Source organism: Rhinolophus sinicus, linkage group LG10, assembly GCF_036562045.2.
Source record: "Rhinolophus sinicus isolate RSC01 linkage group LG10, ASM3656204v1, whole genome shotgun sequence".
Taxonomy (NCBI): Eukaryota; Metazoa; Chordata; class Mammalia; order Chiroptera; family Rhinolophidae; genus Rhinolophus; species Rhinolophus sinicus.
The window spans coordinates 57,642,732-57,662,204 of NC_133759.1; the positions used below are offsets into that span (position 1 = coordinate 57,642,732).

The 19,473-nt window shown below is 41.5% G+C and overlaps 1 protein-coding gene across 3 annotated transcripts in view; it reads right to left on the minus strand.

Moving 5' to 3' along the window:
• Positions 1–19,473, minus strand: part of PRICKLE2 (prickle planar cell polarity protein 2) — a 338,765-nt gene that overhangs the window by 153,677 nt on the left and 165,615 nt on the right. Inside the window, exon 1 of one of the 3 annotated variants that reach the window (XM_019728352.2) lies at positions 1,296–1,576. The exons of the other annotated variants lie outside the window; for them this stretch is intronic. The gene's annotated coding sequence lies outside the window, so the exon portion shown is untranslated. Of the gene's footprint in view, positions 1–1,295; positions 1,577–19,473 lie in introns of those variants that run through there. 3 annotated transcript variants of the gene reach the window in all.

Here is a 19,473-nt window from a genome sequence, read left to right on the forward strand (position 1 = left end):
CACCTTTATCTGAATTGCTCAAGGGCTGGGAAGATTTGGCAATTGATGATTTGAACAGGAAAGGCCCAAATCCTCCCCAAGTGGTATTTGTTCTGCCTGTACATACAGGGCTATGTCCATCTCTCTAATTACTCAACTAGTTGCACAGATAAAAACATCTGTTTGCAGAAAGCAGGGAACCCAAAGTATACAAATGATTCACACCACCTAAACATGTGTAAATAAAGGTCAGCCAGCCCAGCAAAATGAGGGCCGTTAAAAGCCAAAATAATTTCATATGGGTGGAAATGGAGTTTGGCAATCTATGCATCAGACTTGGCTCCAATTTTGGAAGATATTAATTTCCAACTGCCCCATCTTTAAAAAACAACAACAAACCCTCTGACTGCATTAGGATCTCAACTTCTTGCTTAGGTACACACAAGTGAACAGACTGAGGAGGGAGAGGGAGGAAGCTGAAACTCCAAAATAACCCTCCAACCCCTACAGATTATTTTGGTTTTAAAATTTCCCAACGTACAGCTGCCCAGACACCCCAGATTTGCATGATCCTGACCAAGGTCTGACTCTCCCAGCATCTGGAAACCTGGGGAAGCAAGGTTCTAATTAAGGGCCCCGACCCCCATCAGCTTTCTCATCCTATAGACTCCCTAACATAGAGCTAGGAAGGTCAGGAGGCGGGGTCTCTCCCCCCACCTCCAGCCCTAATTTGAGAGAATAAACGGACAAATCCAGAGCTGCTTAATTACAGAAATCCACCAAGGAGAAAAGGAATGCATTTGGAAAGTTCTAGGAGGATAAACAATAAGGTGTGTGGGGAGAAGTAAACAATTTTTTTAAGTAGACCTTCCTGAAGACATTAAAAATATTTTTGAAAGTGTAAGGAAAATAAATAAGTAGGTCATTAGCAACACATACATTTTAAACATGAGAGAGAAATGAATTGTCAGAGAATAACGACATTAAAAAGCAAGTTCTGGGAAGTTTCAATGTTTCCCCTGAAAAAGTCTTATTACAATAACATTATCCCCTCCTTCTGATTATATCATTGCTACTATAATTGGTTAATAAAGTGGCTGCGCAAAAGCTGGCAGACACTCAGAGCAAAACGATCCCTAGGTCTAGGTCTCCTCCCAGAGCTCACGACCTCCCCAGTGTCTGTGTGACAAGGAGCATCTCTCCTATAGGTTAGTTTCCCAGTTCAAGGTCCCCTTTTCCCGGGGAGGCTAGTGAAAACCAGCAGCAAATGCGCCCCAGCGCCCCCTACGTGCACCCCGGCCATGGGGGCCACTTACCCGGCTCAGCCTTGCATTGCTCGCCGCTGCGGCGCCTCTGCCGCCAGGGAACGTGGAGGGAGCCGGGAGGCAGTAGGGGGTGCGGCTGCGGCTAAGAAGCCCAGCGGGGCGTCGGCCGCCAACTGCCCAAAGCCAGAGAGGGCCCTGCAGGGGCTCCGTGCAAGGGGGGTGACATTCCCAGGGCGGTGGCAGCTGCTCGGAACACAGCTCCAGATCCAGAAAAATCTCTCAGGTCTTGGGGAGAGAAGCTCCAAGCTCTCCAGGCTGCTTCCCGGCTGCTTAAAGGGACGCCTCCCCACCTACCGCTCCGCTTATTGGTGAAAATGCTGAGCCACAGGCCAATCGGAGGCCTGTTCCCAAATTGAGATTTCAATCAAGGGAGCTACTGCTTTAAAATTAGAAAAGGCTGATGGTGGGGGGAGGGAAGGGGGTGTTCAGCCATCTTTCAGAAGCACAAGGACACAGGCTCTCTGGCCCTTGCTGCAGAGGTCCTGAGAGCTGCCAGTGGCTAAAGAGCAAGATTAGGAGTATACCGTGCAGTGCACATGAGGAAGACCCGACATGCTGGACCCTTGGCCTGCATCCCTCCTGTCCACCTCCCCAGAACTCACTCATCCTCCAAGGCTCATCCAGTTCTTCACTCTCGCTGGAGACCCTCTATTCCTGAGAATAGCTCCCAAGCTATGTTGTTCTACACCTCTCCCCATTCTTGCCCCCTTCCAGGCACTCATCACACTTTCACTTGTTTTGCATTATTTGTCTCTCCCTTTACACTGTAAATTCCACCAGAGCAAGGATATTTTCATCAGTCATCACACTGTATCATTCCCTGACTGGAACATCGTGAGTTCTCAGTAAATACTTGTGGATTGAATGAATGAGTGAATGTCCTATGTTGGCTGTGACAATACCACTGTTAATTAAGACACAATATTCAAGAGACCAGGTGTTGATTCCAGACAAGACTGTTCCAATATGGCCTCCGTCTCTCACTAGTTGTATAACGTGTGTCTCAGTTTCCCTGTCTGTAAAGCATGATCATGAAATCTCCCATCTCACAGAGGGGTTGCTGTAAAGATTGCATTAGCTCAGGTCTGGGCTAGAGGAGGTGCTCAGTCAATGGCTGTAATCTATTGAATATCAATAGTTGTTGTTATTACTGAAATCAAACTCTATTTGCTGGAAGTTGGAGCTGGTAAAATGCTGGTTTGGCTTCTTGGTGAGTATACAGTCATTCATGAAACAGACATAAATAAAGTGCTAACTCAGTGCCAGACCCTATGTGAGGTGCGGAGGTCACCAACGAAGGATAAGATCCACAAAAAACTCATAGTGGGGATGGGAGTTCCAGAGAAATAGAGCCAATAGGAGGTAGAGATAGAGAGATAGATGGAGAGAGAGATATTAGGAGATTAATATAGGAGTTGACTCACATGGTTATGGAGGCTGAGAAGTTCCACAGTCTGTATCGTACAAACTGGAGAACCAAGAACACGGGTGGTATAATTAAGTCCAAGTGCAAAGGCCTGAGAATCGGGTGCAAATGGTATAAATAGCAGTCTCAGTCCAAAAGCCCAAGAAGCAGGAGTGCCAGTGTGTAAGGCAGCAGAACATGAACATCTCAGTGCAGGCAGAGAGAGCGAAGGGATGCTTCCTCTGCCTTTTTGGTCTCTTGAGGCCCTCCACACATTGAAGGATGCCCTCCCACACTGGGTAGTGTGATCTTCTTTAGGAAATCTGATTGACATGCTAATCTCTTCCGGAGACATCCTCACAGACGCACCCACCCCAAAATCATGTTTTCCAGCTCTCTAGGTATCCCTTAGACCAGTCAAGTTGACACGTAAAATTAAAGATTACAGGGTGGGGAAGAAGAGAGAATAGACAAAGAGAATTTTGTTAAATGATGATCTAGTAAAGACATCTGCACAGAAATGTTTGTGGCAGGATAGTTGATAATATCAAAATAACTGAAAACAATGATCTGATAAAATATGGGAAATGGTTAAATTATGATACATCCATCTGATGGAATACCATACAGTCATGAGAAAAGAAAGAGGCAGAGCTAAGTGCACTAATAAACAGTGAACTCTAAAATACATTGCTAAGTACAGTGCAGAAGGTAAACTATATTCATGCTTACTTAAATATTCATGTATTGTGTATATATGCTGTACATGCCTAAAATGCTTCTAGAACTATGCCTAAGAAAATGATAAAGGTTATTCTATCTAGCAAGGTGGTTTGAGAACTAGGTAGGTCTAAGGTGGGAAGGAGACTAATATTTCATCATATATCTTTGTGTATTATTTGAATATTTCACCTTGAGATTGTAATAAACTCCCAGTTCTGGCGAGATGGCAAATGATGACAGCCTGAAAATTCCAACCCTTAGACAACCCTTCAAACACTTAGACACGATAGATAAAATACAATAAAAATTCTTTTAAGTGCTTAGCTGACTTACAATAAAGAAAGGAAATTTCCCATGTGGTAGAAATAAAGTAACTGAAAACAAGGATGGTAAGCATGCAAACTCATGCTGTGGCTCTGAGGTAGAGGGGAAGGCGGTTGGCAGCAGGGGAAATGTTTGTATTGATTCCTTAGGGGCTGGGGTTCTAATGCCCATGGAAGAGAGGAGAAAAGGCCCTGGAACAAGGAGAAGCAGGATGCTGTTAGGAGACCTTGTGAGAAAACCAGGAATATTCACTGAGGACTGCACCCTCAGTGAATTCATAGATCAGAAATATCGTCACCCAGCCCAACATAACTTGTCTGTCTCTACCTGTGTTCTGAGTAGGAGGGAACCGTTTAAGCTGAGAATTAGAAACCCTAGGCCTATGCCTTTCTTGAGAGTGGAGTACTAGTAACAAAAGTAAGAATCAGGAAGCTGTACCTGAGAAATTAATATAAAAATTGGTCCAGTCCTATCCATGATACGCCAAGAATGCCTCACAGAAGCAAGTGAAAAATTACCCCAGAGAGCCAGTTCCATAATCCAGGCTACAACTGGGCCTGCAAAGCGTGAGCTTCCCATAGCATATTAATAACACCCAGGAAACGGACGAGTCACAAGCCAACAAATACGAGCATCAGAGGCTCAGTAAGAGGTCCTAAAACAACCTTCTGAAAAAGAATACGAAATAAAGTTTCAAATGATTAAAAACATTAAAGCTAGAATTGAAACCCTAAAAAAGAACAGGAAATGATGCCTATCTTTCCCATAGGTTCATTAAAATTAAAAACTCAATGGATAAGTTAAACCGAAGGTTAGTTACTGCTGAAGAGAGAAGTAGAGATCTCAGGACATTACGCAAAATGAAGTACAATGGGATAAAGACTTGAAAAATATGAAAGAAAGGTTAATAGAGATGAAAGATAGATTGTGAAGACACAACACATGTCTACTAGGAGTCCCACTGGGAGAGAATAGAGAAACTGAGGAGCAGCCAAATGGCTGAGAATTTTCTAGAATTTATAAAACTCATAAATCCTTAGATTCAAGAAGCATAGGGCATTTTAAACAGGATTAATAAACATAAGAACATCTGCATGCATTAATTATTCATAAACATACAGTTAATAAAAAACTGAAGAGGAAAAATGAAGTGGTTTAATAGTACAATGACAAAGGTAAGCAGAAAGTACGTTAAGTGGTATAGAATAGAGACAACTCTCCATTCCACATTTAGAGCTGGACTATATCTCCCCAAATCTTTCATCCCCCAATTTAATGAATTCCGAGCTATAGAAGTTCTTGAAGGCCTAGCTGTACAGTATATATGATACCCATGCACCAAAGCAAAGTGAAAGAGATCTCCTAGGAAATAAGTATTTATTCAGTCATCAAACAAAAGTGGCAGAGAAAAAAAGAAAAGAAAAAGAAAGAAAGAAAGAAAGAAAGAAAGAAAGAAAGAAAGAAAGAAAGAAAGAAAGAAAGAAAGAAAGAAAGAAAGAGGAAAAAAAAGCCCTTGTTCTCAAGAATCTTACTCTGGTGGTGAAGGCAGCAGACAAAGGGTCCATCACAGGATGAACAGTGTCCTAATAAGGGAGTATAAACTGCTGTGAAAACACAGAGGAAGAGCACCTGAACCATCCTTGCAGGAGAGGTGGTACCCCAGGGAAGAGGAGGTGGCATCTGCACGGAGAGAGCTGGTATCTTCAGGAGAAAACACTTTAGAGATTGGCGAGGCTTTAAATCCCAGTATTGCCACTTATTATCCTGTGATTTTGACCAAGTTATGTAACTTCTCTAAGCTTCATTCATCTCATCTGAAAAATGGAATTCACATCACTAGTCTTGGGGTTGATTTCAGACTTAGGGATAATATATATAAAGCATTTAGCAGAATGCCCAGCCTACACATTGATTTTTATTAAATGGGTGACTAGTATTACTATTAGATGAAATCCAGTGCCTTGGTGGAAAAAATGCTTTCTGGTTTTTTGTTTGTTTGTTTGTTTTTTAAAGATTTTATTGGGGTAGGGGAACAGGACTTTATTGGGGAACAGTGTGTACTTCCAGGACTTTTTTCCAAGTCAAGTTGTTGTCTTTTCAATCTTAGTTGTGGAGGGTGCCGTTCAGCTTCAAGTTGTTGTCCTTTCAGTCTTAGTTGTGGAGGGCGCAGCTCAGCTCCAGGTCCAGTTGCCATTGCTAGTTGCAGGGGGCGCAGCCCACCATCCCTTGCGGGAGCCGCACCGGCAACCTTGTGGTTGAGAGGATGCGCTCCAACCAACTGAGCCATCCGGGAGGCAGCTCAGCTCAAGGTGCTGTGTTCAATTTTAGTTGCAGGGGGCAGAGCCCACCATTCCTTGCGGGACTCGAGGAGTTGAACTGGCAACCTTGTGGTTGAGAGCCCACTGGCCCATGTGGGAATCAAACTGGTAGTCTTCAGAGTTAGGAGCATGGAGCTCCAACCGCCTGAGCCACCGGGCCGGCCCCACTTTCTGTTTTTAAAGGTGATTTTCTCCTAAAAGCTGAAGAAGACAGAGGCTTCACCCTGTTTTCATGAAACTACCTTGAGGAATGTGAAATGTACTTAGTATCCACCTTGAAAAAGGCACATTATCATGCTATCAAAATAAAAAGAGTTATCAGATCTGGTCCTTTCCATGAAGGAACTTAAAATATAATTCCCCCAAAATACCTAATGAAGGCTGCATATACTAAATGTCAAATATGTGATTATCTCTAGTGTTAGATCCCAAAACTGTGACAACATTCCTATCTATATCATTAAATCTTCAGATTCCCAACCACAAACCAAGGTGAAAGGATTTAGAGTCCAGCAGAGGAAGGAATAGGTGGACCCTCCTCAGTATTACTCAATAGGTTTGTGAATGACCAAAAGGATGGATGGGGAAGAAATATATAAAGTCCAACCAATGATTCCAAGTTGCTGGGCTCTGCCAATGCTCTATGGACTACAACACAAAGCGATCTGGCCAATCTGCAGGAATGGCCTGAATTAACGTAGATGAAATTCAATAATGGCAAGGGCTGTGCCTGCCTTTTGAAAGAAGCACTGAACTGTGCCGTCTTAGGGAGCAAAGAATTGGCCAAGAGCATGCTTTCCACTCATTCCTTCATTTGCCATTTAACAAACATTTATCTAATGTCTACTACGAAAAGGGGTTTGCCTTATAGGCTGGGTACACATGAAGAAAACATGAATAAAGCACGATGCCTGCCTTCAAGCAGCATAAAATGTAGTGGTTACAAATCCTCTTTTTGAAACTGTACATGCCCTCCAACATTCTTCCTTCTACCATGCATTGGTGATCTAACCTTTAGAAGCCATCTTAAGTTTGCACTAGAGATTAAACACCATCATGTTTCAGAACGGCAAATAGATTGCATTTCTGGGCTAACATTGATTGATTAGTATTGACTTCCTGGAGTGCTGACTTGTCAAGAAGTCTGAGGCTACATTATGGTAGGAAAGCATGCTGTGATTGATTAGTGATGTCTGTCATGCAGATGGATAGGAGTGACAGACAGCATTAGTGCTATAAATTTGACATCTCCCATCTAGTCCAACCCCCTCATTCCACAGATGAAAAAACAGAACAGATCTTTCTTTCTTCCTGTGGCAATTTAAATTCAGCAATTCTAGCAGGGGCAACCAAGGAGAACCTCCATATCTGAAATGTTGCTGAGAGAGAGAAAAAAAAAAAATTATAGCTCAGAATATTTCTGATGAGCTTTTAAGATATGCACTCAAATCCTTTAGCAGCCTTTGTATTCTGCAGCAAACTGGCTAAATAAATGGAGAACATTTAAACAGACTTTGATCTCCTGTTTAGCTACAAAGTGCACCCCTCCCACCCCCAGATACATAGAAGATTACAATAAACATATATAATTTGAGTATGCTTGAGGATTTAAAATGCATTGGGCAACAGAAATGTCTATAAAGTGAATATATTTCAGAAATACGAAATGAATAAATACATAGAACAGCAATTAACATTGCTGTTATTTAAGAAAGGACATTAAGTTATTTAAGAAAGGACAAAGATTTTTATCATTTTATTCTATTAAATGGTACAGATATCATCAGCCAAAGAAAGGAAAAGAAAAGACCTTATTTATTTTCATACAGACACTTTATATCCTGGGGACTCTGTAACATTAACTAAAGAGATAGGGTCTGTCCCCGTTAAGCATTTCCACACCCAATCCATCAACACTCACAACCATCACCCAAGACCAATCACAAAGAATCCAGGCACATTCATTGCAAAGGACAGAATGGTTTAAATGGACAACAGATAAGCAGGAAGCCCAACCCCAGCCTGATTCAGATACAAAGAACAAATTGTAGCATTTGACTAATATGCCAGCTCTTCTGTCATGCCAACTGCAAAGTGAATTTTATGGAAAACCAACTCCTTGAGAAATAGGTCTAATTAATTCAGTTACATAAATTCCAATGAAATATTAGGGAGAAGGGCTGGGGGAGAGAGAGAAAAAGAGTGAAAGGGAACATGAGAATGCGAATGAGGAGAAGGACAACGAGGGTGGGAAGGAGGGATGAAGGGAATGAATGCATGCATGAATGAATGAATGAGTGAAAATGAATGACCTGACAGAGTATGAACAGAATGTTTTGGAGACTACCAGGTTTACCTTGAGGCCCCAAAATGTTCTGATTTAAGAGGACAGGAAACCTATTTATATTTCAGTCAAATACATTGTTGAAGGTTTGGGTAAAAAAAAAAAAAAGTAAAAGATGACCTACTACAAACAATTCTTTAATGCATAAATTGGTCGGATTACTTTTTTCCTCCAAGACACACTCATTTGCATATCACCTTCAGAATTTCTACCAAATATGCTTTCACTAAATACCATGTCCATGACTTGTCATACATTGTGTGGTACATTCACGCAATGGAATACTACTCGGCAATGAAAAGGAATGAATATATGCAATAAGATGGATGAATTTCAAATGTATTATGCTAAGTGAAAGAAGCAAGGCTGAAAAGGCTACATATTGTATTATTCCATTACATGACATTCCAGAAAAAACAAAATTATAGGAACAGAAGGCAGATCAGTATTTGCCAAGGGCTGAAATGGGAAGTGGGATTGAACAGCATGAGAATAATTTGGAAGGTGACAGAAGTGGTTTGTATCTTGATTGAGGGAGTGGTGACATGCCTGCATTTATAAAAGCTCATGAAACTGTAAACCTAAGACTGAATTTTACTGTATGCAAAAAAAAAGTGCAAAACAAAAACAGATAAGAAAAAAACAAAAGTTAAAATCATCTGTAGTACCACTTTGGTTTTAAATATTTAAGTATTAAATATTTTCCTGTTGTGTTGTTTTTTAAAATATGTTTAATAAATTATTCAAAAAATCATTATTTAGAAGCCATGGTCTGCCAAAGGCTGTAACCAGGAAGTTGCTCTTTCTTCACTAAAAAGGGAGATGATCACGTTTTAGAGAAGTGGCAACTCCAGCCCCCAAGTGAGATCTCCTCTCTGACGTACTCAAAAAGTTTAGAAGACTGAAAAGATAATTTTTTAAAATGATGTGTAACTAATGTTAGTTAACGAACTACTCTGTACCATCCAAAACCATTCCACATTTTGGAAACAGTGCTAGAACTGGAAGCTCCATGAGGGAAGGGACTGCATTTGTCTTATCCTGCACAGCCATTCTCAGCAGCTAACATAGCAAGCACTTGATAAATACTCATAAAATCAGAGACATAAACCTTGTCTCACACTCCACCCTTCCAGGAGAGAAAACACCTGAGCAGCTCAGTTCATCACCAGACATCTGGCTCCTGAATTAAGTTCTGCACAGTGAGCTGACAACCAACACGCCACCAGTATGGAACACACAGAACTACTAGTCCAGACAACTCTCCTGCTCGGCATCCTTCAAAAACCCAAGTCTGTATTCTATCAACCTACTTCTCTTAACCGTTCCTCATGGGACATGGTTCCAAAGCCTCTAGCATGACAGCTACTCACAATGTGACATCCCAGTTAAATTAGAACAAGGAATTATTGTCAGTGCTGTGAGGTGAGATATGGTCATGTAAGAAAACATCCATATTTTTTAGAGAAACATGTTTAGGAATGTCAAGCTAAAGTAACATGATGTCTGTTAAGCTTTAAAATACTTAGGAAGAAAATAAGAAAAGGAGAGAGAAGAAAGGTGGGAAGGAAAGAGGAAGGGAGGGAGGGAGAGAATTTAAGCAAAAGTAAAAAGAGATGAAGCACATATAGCAAACTTTTGATAATTGTATATTATATAGGGATTACTGTACTATTCTTTCTACTTTTGAGTATGCTTGAAAATGTTCGTAATAATGAAGCTTTTAAATATGATTTGCAGGACAGGGTAGAGAGGGTTTATACTTTTCATGTTCTGACACAGTAATTCAATTATCATATTAATTTGAATCACACTGAGCTGTTGACCAAAATCTGTTTAAGGTTAGGGTTTATTTGTTTGTTTGTTTCCTTCTTCCTATACACAGCCCTCACCAGACTACCCCCACTTTACTCTACATCTGGGCAGTTGGGTCTCTGGCTCTAAGTGCAGGTCTGTTCATTTCTTTATTTTTTAATTCAGCCTATTACCTCCATTTGAGCAGAAATTTGGGATTCTTAATCTGCTTCCTAATGCCATGTAGCATCTAGTCTATTAGTTTCCAATGGCTGGACTGTGTCTGCATAAGAACCACCTGGGATGTTGTCAGTTCTGCAGGTTGCTGTGCTCCAACCATGGAAACTCAGATTCATTATGTTTGGGACACGGCCCACACTTGCATTTTTAAAGCTTTCTTAAAACCAAAGTAATATATTCATTACTGCTCCATTATATCATCAAGTAGGTTTTTAAAAATGACAAATGATCCCTAAAGATTGAGTAGAACCTCTTAATTACATTTGGGGGAGGAAGGGAAGAAACGGAAATATTTATATTACCTCGGATTGGCTACTCCCAAATTGAAAAGGCAAAGTTTCCAGTTCACAGGGGAAACTGATGACTCTCAAGCACTTAGGAGCATTTCTAACGAGGAAATTTGTATGGATATGAGATGTAGGTACCAGCATTTTAACTTTGTAGGCCTACATCTGGGCATCGCCTTTCTTGGTGGTCATGGACACAGTTTTTGGTCCTGTACTTTCAGGTGTGTTACCTTGGAGAATGTGCCACATGCAGCCATGCTGAGCTGCATCCACTCGTGTTCTTGGGAAGTTCACTAGTCAGGCATTTGGAACATGGAAGTATTAATTTTGTCCTATTCTGCCTTTCCATGAACTCTCTGAATCCTTGCAACAGCCCTCTGAAGTGGGGACTATGATGATCCCTGCATTTCAGAGGGGGAAACCGAGGCAAGGAAAAATTAAGTAACCTGCTCCAGTAACACAGCTTGTAAGTGGCAGGGATGGGACTCACACCCAGGCAGTCCTGTTTCCAGATCCCTGAGATTCATGTCCTCCCACGGACTGATCACTCCGGCCACCGTGTAGGTCCTGCTGGATCCGTCATGAGAGCCATTCAGGAGGGCAGAGAAGAAGCTGAGATCGGATCATAATTTACTTCTGGAAACTTGTCACATGCTTTTACGTTTATCCATCTGCCCGTCCACTTTACACTTGCTATATACAAGGCATTATGGTAATAAGCTCTGGGGACACAGCTATAAAAAAGACAAGAGTTCGCACTCCAGAAAAACTCCCAGTTGGGTGGGAGAGACAGATCTATGTTATATACTCACATACAAAAGAATGCACTGAGTGAGGTAGGCTAGGTATGAAGAAGTGCTCAGGAACAGTGGAGTGAATAAATTGGACCAACACCAGAAGGTGAGGTGCGCAGCGTGTCTTGAATGAGTAGGAATCCTTGATATGGAAAAGGGGAGATAAGCAGTCAGGCAGATGCAACGGTATGGGTGAAATTATGGAGGCTTCATAGAGACGAGGAGGAGCAGGAAAGAGAGGCATTTCATAGGGCTAATCAACATTGGTAGCACAGGCATTAGGGTCCAGACAATTCTGTGCTGGGGGGCTGGCCAGTGTGGGTAGGATGTTGAGCAGCTTCCCTGGCCTCTCCCTTCTAGAAGCCAGTAGCGCCCCCCTAGTTACGACAACCAAAAGTATTTCCAGATATTGCCCCTAAGCAGCAGAATCATCCCTTTGCCCCTAAGCAGCAGAATCATCCCTTTGAAAACCTGGACTAATGGCAAAACTTGCAAGTATATGTGAGAAAAGGACCAGAAGGAAGAGGTTTCCAGTGGCTGAAAAAGCATCGTGGGGTAGGTTGGGTCTACGTCATGAAACAAGCCAGTCAGTCAGGCTCCTCAAATTCTAAGTCACCATCAGGCCACTTTGAAGCTCACTTCCTTTCCAAGTGCCTCCTACCAACTCCAGGCTGCATGCACAATCCACATGAGAAGCCATTATGCGGATAATTGATTTGGTTGCTCGCTTGGACGGATGATACACGTTCTATGTACCCAGGTGGCGCACAGAATTCTGCGATGACACCCACGATTCTTGGCCCCAGGGTTACACACACGTTCTTCTGGTTTTTCAATTAAACATCTGTAACTGACACACCAAAACTGTGGACGATGAAGAGATCCTCAGTGAGCCTGACCTAATCCTAGGTCCCTTCACAGAGACTGGGATCTTACTGGACACACAGATGGAAAGGGTGAGTGGCATTCGATGTGAGGGAGACTCCCAGTCCCTGGCTTTAAAGATGGAGGGGCCATGTGGCAAGGACCCAAACGCTGCCTTTATAAGCTGAGGGGGGTCCCTAGAGACACAGGATCCTGGGTCCTGCACCACAAAGAACTGAATTCTGCCCGTAACCCGAATGAGCCAGGAGGAGGAGAAGAGGGGAAGATGAGGGTGCAGATGGCAAGACGCTGACTGCACTTCCTAAGCACCTGAGCAGAGAAGCCAGCCACATCAGGCCTGAACTTCAAACCCGTACGTGTTGTTTGAAGCTGCTAAATTTGGGGTAATTTGTTAGGCAGTAATAGAAAATTAACACAACCTAGATTCCACAATCTTCCAAGGTCCTGCTAAATCCTTCCTCTTTCATGAAGCCTCTCCCCACTGTGTGCAGAGGGCAATTTCTGGTTTCCCCAAATCACCACACACACTCATGCTAATTCTGCTGCCCCAAACCCTCTTCATTTTGTGACATCTCTTGTCAATAAACTACTGTCCTGTCTATCATTGAATATTCCTGAATGATCGCATGTTATTTTGTGTGCTCCTCTCTCCCCTCCGCTCTCCCCTGCAAAAGTCAGCACTGGGAAGGATCTTTTGAATTTCTCCCTGTGCCTGTAACAGTGTTAAGCTCACTGTAAATCATTACTGCTTGATGGCCACGGATCCCTACCCTCACCAGTACACAAGGGGAGAAGAGGTGTTGCATACTACTGCCAAAATTCACGTTACGATTGAATCGACTTGGAGCAATATGTCAGCATTCAAAAGATCCATTTACATTTCAATAATTACTTACATGACATCACTCTCATGGGTGATGATGACACTTAAGTCACAGTGATGTCTCCTAGGTCACTTAACTCTCAGGGTCCAGTCTCTAATCAGTTACTACGAGCTGGTAGCCAAAAAGTCTCAATGCTTCTTGCCGTTCAGCCTTTCTTGCTGCCCCTCTATTGCTGCCTCACAAATGCCCCAAGCTTGAGGTTTCCAGCTACGGGGCTTGGAGTTCACTGCCCGAGTTAGGAGATCCAGTGCGGGAGGTTTCCAAAAGGAAGCGTTCCGTTAGCATTGTCCATTAAATATTCTATCCTCCTCTAGCAGGGCAACAAGAGAATTTCAAGACCTAACTTTCCTCTAGGAAAATGAAGAGTGCAACTAACGGAGCACAGAGAACCTATTAAGGAGAATAAGTTACATCCAAAGGCATCACTCACCCGTACTGACCAGACTGCTCTTCGCTATGAAACTGAAAATTCAAAATAATGGATGCTTACAAAAATCTATTTGTAGTATAAAGCTTTTACTATTGGCTTCCCTTGGATTCTAGAAGTAAGAGCTCCTGGAACCTGAATTTACCCACCAGCTGATGTGTAGTTTCATTTTTGTCATTATCAGCAGGTCAATTAACATGACTCTAATAATTGCAATGCCTGGGCTTAATTATGTCTCAAAATTATCTATGCTAAAGAACAAATAATGACGGAGAAAACCGAGAGCCCGAACTTGTAAGCAATGGAGTCACAGTTTTCCTGGGTGGCATAAAAATCATCAAGCTGCATGAAAGACCTAGCACACGGCTGGTACAAAGTAAGTCAGCCTTCACTCTGACTTACTCTGCTTCATTTAACTCTCTAGTGAGTTGTGCCAATAAAACGAAACAGGAACATGAGTTACCAAGCCGAGCACCAGAGTCCTGGGAAGGCAAGATTCACATTTGGTTAAGTGTGAGAGACGGAATATAAGTGTTTCTGGAAAAGTGTTACTCATAGTAAGTAATTCTCTAGATGAGGGTGGGAATGTTTTCCAGCTATGTTACCACCCAGGTCCAGCTTCCATTGCAAATACCATTAAATAACCACAGAGCTCTTTCCAGCTGGGCCTGGAACAGACTCAGAGTCACCCTCAACCTAGTTCTGCTGGAATGAAAGCCCCTTCCAAATGGTCCCAACTGGCCTGCAAGATGAAATCAATTTGCCTCCTGTTGAATAAAATGTACTGATAGTTCCCCCTCTTCACCTATGCGCTGAAGCCATGCTTGCATTTAGCTGATTTTCATTATTATTATTATTATTATTATTATTGCTGCTGCTGCTACTACTATTACTACTGGAAAGGAAAAAGGACAACAGCAACAACAAAAAGACAAAGAAACAGCACATCTACTCAGCCCTACCCTGCCCTCTGTTTCCAGAAATTATCAGGTCCTCAAGAACCACTCTTTTTGGGTAGTTGAAATTTCTAACTGTTTTGCCATTCAAGCTTCAGAGCAAGAGAAGAGGCATCTTCTGTTTTCTACGAAGGCTCTCCTTTCTGTGCCCTTCCTTTTAATGTCCTGGGCTCGCCTCTCCATTCTCCAAGGGTGGGCTGATAACCCTCCCCTCTTCTCCAGTGGCTCCACCACCCGCTGTCAGCAGACTGATTCACTCATTACCAGGTGCTGTTCTAGGTGCCGGGGATGTAGCAGCAAACAAAACAGACACATCCTGTGCCCTCACGGAGCTTATATTCTATTGTGGTGGAGAAAGACAACAAGCAAATAAGATGATAAGTATTAGGAGGCAAAATAAAGTCAAAAGAGGAGAAGGAGGATGGGGAGGGCACAGCGGTGCTAAGCTAGAGAGCGCTGATCAACTCAGCTCTCCTTTCCAGCCCAGAAGTTTGAGACTCCCCATCTAACTAACTTCTGGGTATCCCCACCAGGAAGTCCCCCAGGCATAACACCACCATATCTACCACAGATACATCATGCTCTTCCAAGTTTTCCTCCTCAGCAGAACCATTTACCCAGACTCCTAAGTCAGACACCAGATGTCATCCTTAACTCCGCCACTCCTTTATATCCAAGCAGCTTCTAAACGCCCCTGAACACTGTTCACTTTTCTATTGCTGCTGACATGCTCTGACTGAGGCATTGTCTTCTTTTTCCTGGACTGCTGTGCCAGTCTTACTGCCAGAAATCATGCCTCTTCTCCCATCCCATCCCCTCCCTTCTCATCCCAATCCCATTTTATATATTGTGGCTGGAATGATCTTGCTAAACGATCCACCTGACCTGGTCATTCCCTGCTCAAAGCTCTGTATAACTCCCTAGTGCCCTCAGGCTAAAGGAACTGAGTCACTTACACCCTACTTAACAATGCCAACTTTATCAAAACTGTCCTCCACTCTAGCTAAGCTGACCGACTGCAGGTCTTCTGGTTTCTTGCTCTTACTGCTCCTGCTACCTGGAACACAGCTCCTGAGAAATGCCCACTCATCTTCCAGGTTGAATTCTGGACATCAGGGAAGCCCGCCTTGACCTCAGAAGACCTTCACAGGTACCCAGTTAAGTAACAGAGAATTCAGCATGCTGTCTGGCACACAATAGGCATACAATCAATACTTCCTGAATAAATAAATATGTCAAAGTACAAACATACAATCATTACTGATTGAAGGTTAGATTCATGTAATTGTAACCAATTTCTTTTGTTTCAGGTATCATGATTCACGTGCCCTCAGTGATCCAAGCCTCTGGGGGCAGGAATTCCCAAGCTAGGGCAAGTCGTTTACTCCTTCTGTGCCTCAGTTTCCTCATTTATCAAAAGAGAATAATAATTCCCACTTTGGGGCGGTGTCATGGTGAGAAACTGAAATAGTGAATTGAAAGACCTAGCACATGGCTGGTACAAAGTAAGTGGCTCCCCAAATGGTAGCACCCATTATCTAAAAAAAAAAAAAAAAAAATTCTGCCTGCAAGTCCAGCAGAGAACAGAAATGCTTTCTGAGACAGGTTTCATTTCCCAGAGGTCATCACACCTGTGGGAAAGTGGAGAAAATGAGGAAAAATGCCTCCTTTTTATCAAATGCCCTCCTTTCCTTTGAAGATCTCTCTAGCACTTTGGACTTGCTCTTCTGTTTTTATTCTGAGTTCATTTAGCTTTAAGCTCACAGTCTTTATTTTAATACACGCTGCATTTTAACAACTAGGTCAAAGCCATTTTATACTTGCAATATGATTACCATAGTAATCGCTGTATTTTATAACCTCCAAAATGCTCCCAGGGAGACCAGTAGGGACAGCTACAGTTTGTAACAAAAATAATAATTTCAGCCCTGCAGAATAAGCTCCTCGTAAAAACTCTCTTGTTGCAAGTATTAATTTTTGAGGCTCCCACAATATTTAGAAATGGCAAATGCTAATGACTAACTGAAGACATACTCAAGAGTTTTACTTGAGTATATCTTGACTTTCAATAGCTTTATGTTTGGAAAGTTAATATTAATAATAATAATAGAAGTAATAGCAGCAGCAAATACTTCTATAGTGCTTGAAGTAGATTGTCTACAAAGATGATCTAATTTCCCTGCCTGTACCCATGCTCTCGAGTAACCTTACTAACTCTTGGCTTGGCTCTGGAAGTTGCTTTGACCAATGCAATATTAGCACATATGACGGAAGTATAGGCTTGAAAAGTAGTTGTGCACTTGGGCTCTGCCCTCCGGTTGCTGTTGAAAACGCTGTGACCACAAGCCCAGCTGCCATAGTCCCAGCTGCCATCACCCTACTACCATCACACTAAGCAGATAAGCAAAGCTATCCTGGACCATCCAGCCCCAGCCTAAGGGGCCCAGACTGGAAGAATTGGCCAGCCAACTTGTATCATGAGAAGTAATAAATGAGTATTGTTCTAAGCTACTAAGTTTTAAAATGCTTTGTTGTGTAGCATAAACTAACTGATACAGTGTTTGCGAGTGTCAAGCATTCTTCAAAGTACTTTACATAAATCAACTCATTTACCGCCTACAAACATCCTTTGGAGGCAGTATGGTTATATAGCTCACAGATGAGAAAATTTAAACACACAGAGATCTGATAACTAGCCCAAGGTCACATCGTGACCTTGAATATGATTGAACCAGAAGTTGAACCCAGTCAGTTTGGCCCCAGAGTACCTGCTCCTAAACTCCACAATAGTGACTCTCAACTCTGTTTATTTCTCTTCTACAGAAATATTTACATGATAGTTAGGAAAAGCATTGTTTAATGTGAACAATTATATCAATGACCAAGATCACAAAATACTACTGTGCCCTAAGGAAATACCACAGGAACACAGTTTGAATCCTGAAATCAGTAAAAATCAAAAGTACCTCCAACCATCCATGCACCAAATTCCATTTAAAAATTCTGACTGATACAGTGTAACCTCTAGAATGAATTTTGAAAATATAAAGTAAATAATAAGCTTCAATCACACATTATTATTTAAAAATTTTAGGTCATACACTTTCTCAATTCTTCATATATTTTATTTTAGTCACTTAAATCACAAAAGTAATACAAACTTTTAAAATATAAAGTATGTAAAGTAAAAGTGAGTCTCCCCCTCCCTTGCTCTCACCCTTTGACCTTACTTTGCTGGTATAACAGATTACTAATAATTTAGTGTGCATTTTTATAATTTTCCTTTAATTATGCAAACGTAGTTATTAAAGGCCTACTAAGTTACTATTCCTTAGAACTGAAAATAAGAAAAAAAGTCAGTTGACAAGAAGCTAAAGAGCTTATTTTATAAAAGCTTCAGTTCATTATAATCAAGTATCTATGACATTAACTGTACTTTAACACTCAAACTGACAATTATTCTTTCACTTTACACACTCAACAGAAAGATTACTTCTATAACATATATACAAGAAGCGAGTTTTCTGGGGGCTTTTTTGCTCTAACATAGAACTCCTATCTAAAAGGCACTACTCTACCTGTTAGAACTGAAGTCAAACTCAGGCTGGCCATGCTCGAAGTCAGTGCTGGAGATCTAACCCAAGGCATTAAAATCTCACACAAAGACACACACACACACACACATCAGAAAAACAAACAAGAAAAACAGTGAAAGCACAAATACAAAAATGAGAGGTCATCCCAGTCCAGGGTAAGAGTGCAGCTGAATTAAGGAATAAATTCTCTTAACAGGTAGGAGTGTCAATACACATACTTGTATTGCACGTAGATGAGAACAACAGAGTCAATTTCTATCAGATGATAGAATTATAGCAAAGCAACTCACCTTTCATAAAAAACCAAAACAGTCTTATTTTTTATTTTGTAAATCCAACTTAAAATATTTTTATTTGGATCAAAAGGTTTTTGCCCCAATGACAAATGACTCTTGTCTAGAATATATAAAAAGTGAACACTAACATAGGACACATTATTTTGTATCTGCCTTGCCCTGTTTCCCTTCTTCTTAACAATATGCAGTTCTAGAGAATGTGTGGATAAAGAATGAGATCAGATGGGGAAAGTCAAGGTACACTCAGATACCTGGGAGCAGCCTATTGAGACTGAGAAAGGAAGGGGCCCCCGTCCCTTCTATGTGGATAAGATAAACATGAAGGCACTATTCTATTATTTTCAAAAGGAAAATAATAGTCTTTAAGGACCCTAGAGCCACATTAAAATTCAGAATAGAGCTGGTGAGCAATATGTTAAAAAAATACATATCTATATAAAAAATAATTTTAGGTCCATAATTAAGCCATGTGTCTGTAGTTTAGATGGGTAATTAAGGGATGATAATGAGAAGAGCATTAACTTAATGCAGGAACCACTACTGAGCTCTTTGTTTTTCCTTTTAGGAAATCTTTATTGAGCACCTACTACATATCAGGTCATGGGACAGGTCCTAGGAATGTGAGAGTGAACAAGATGTACAGTGAGAGAGAAGACTTACTCCACAGGAATGGACAAAAGACTGCAAGTAAGATTGTATACCTGCTGAGTATTTCTCCTTCTGAACAGTCTAGTAGTAAACAAGTCAACAAGTAAATAGTCAAATAGTAAATAAGTTAACAAGGAATGTTTGATAATGAAGATCATGAGATTTCACTGAATTCATTCATTCCTTGAACACTCCCATGTGCCAAGCACTGTGACAAGTGCTGACATATAAAGGGAACAAGATGTGGT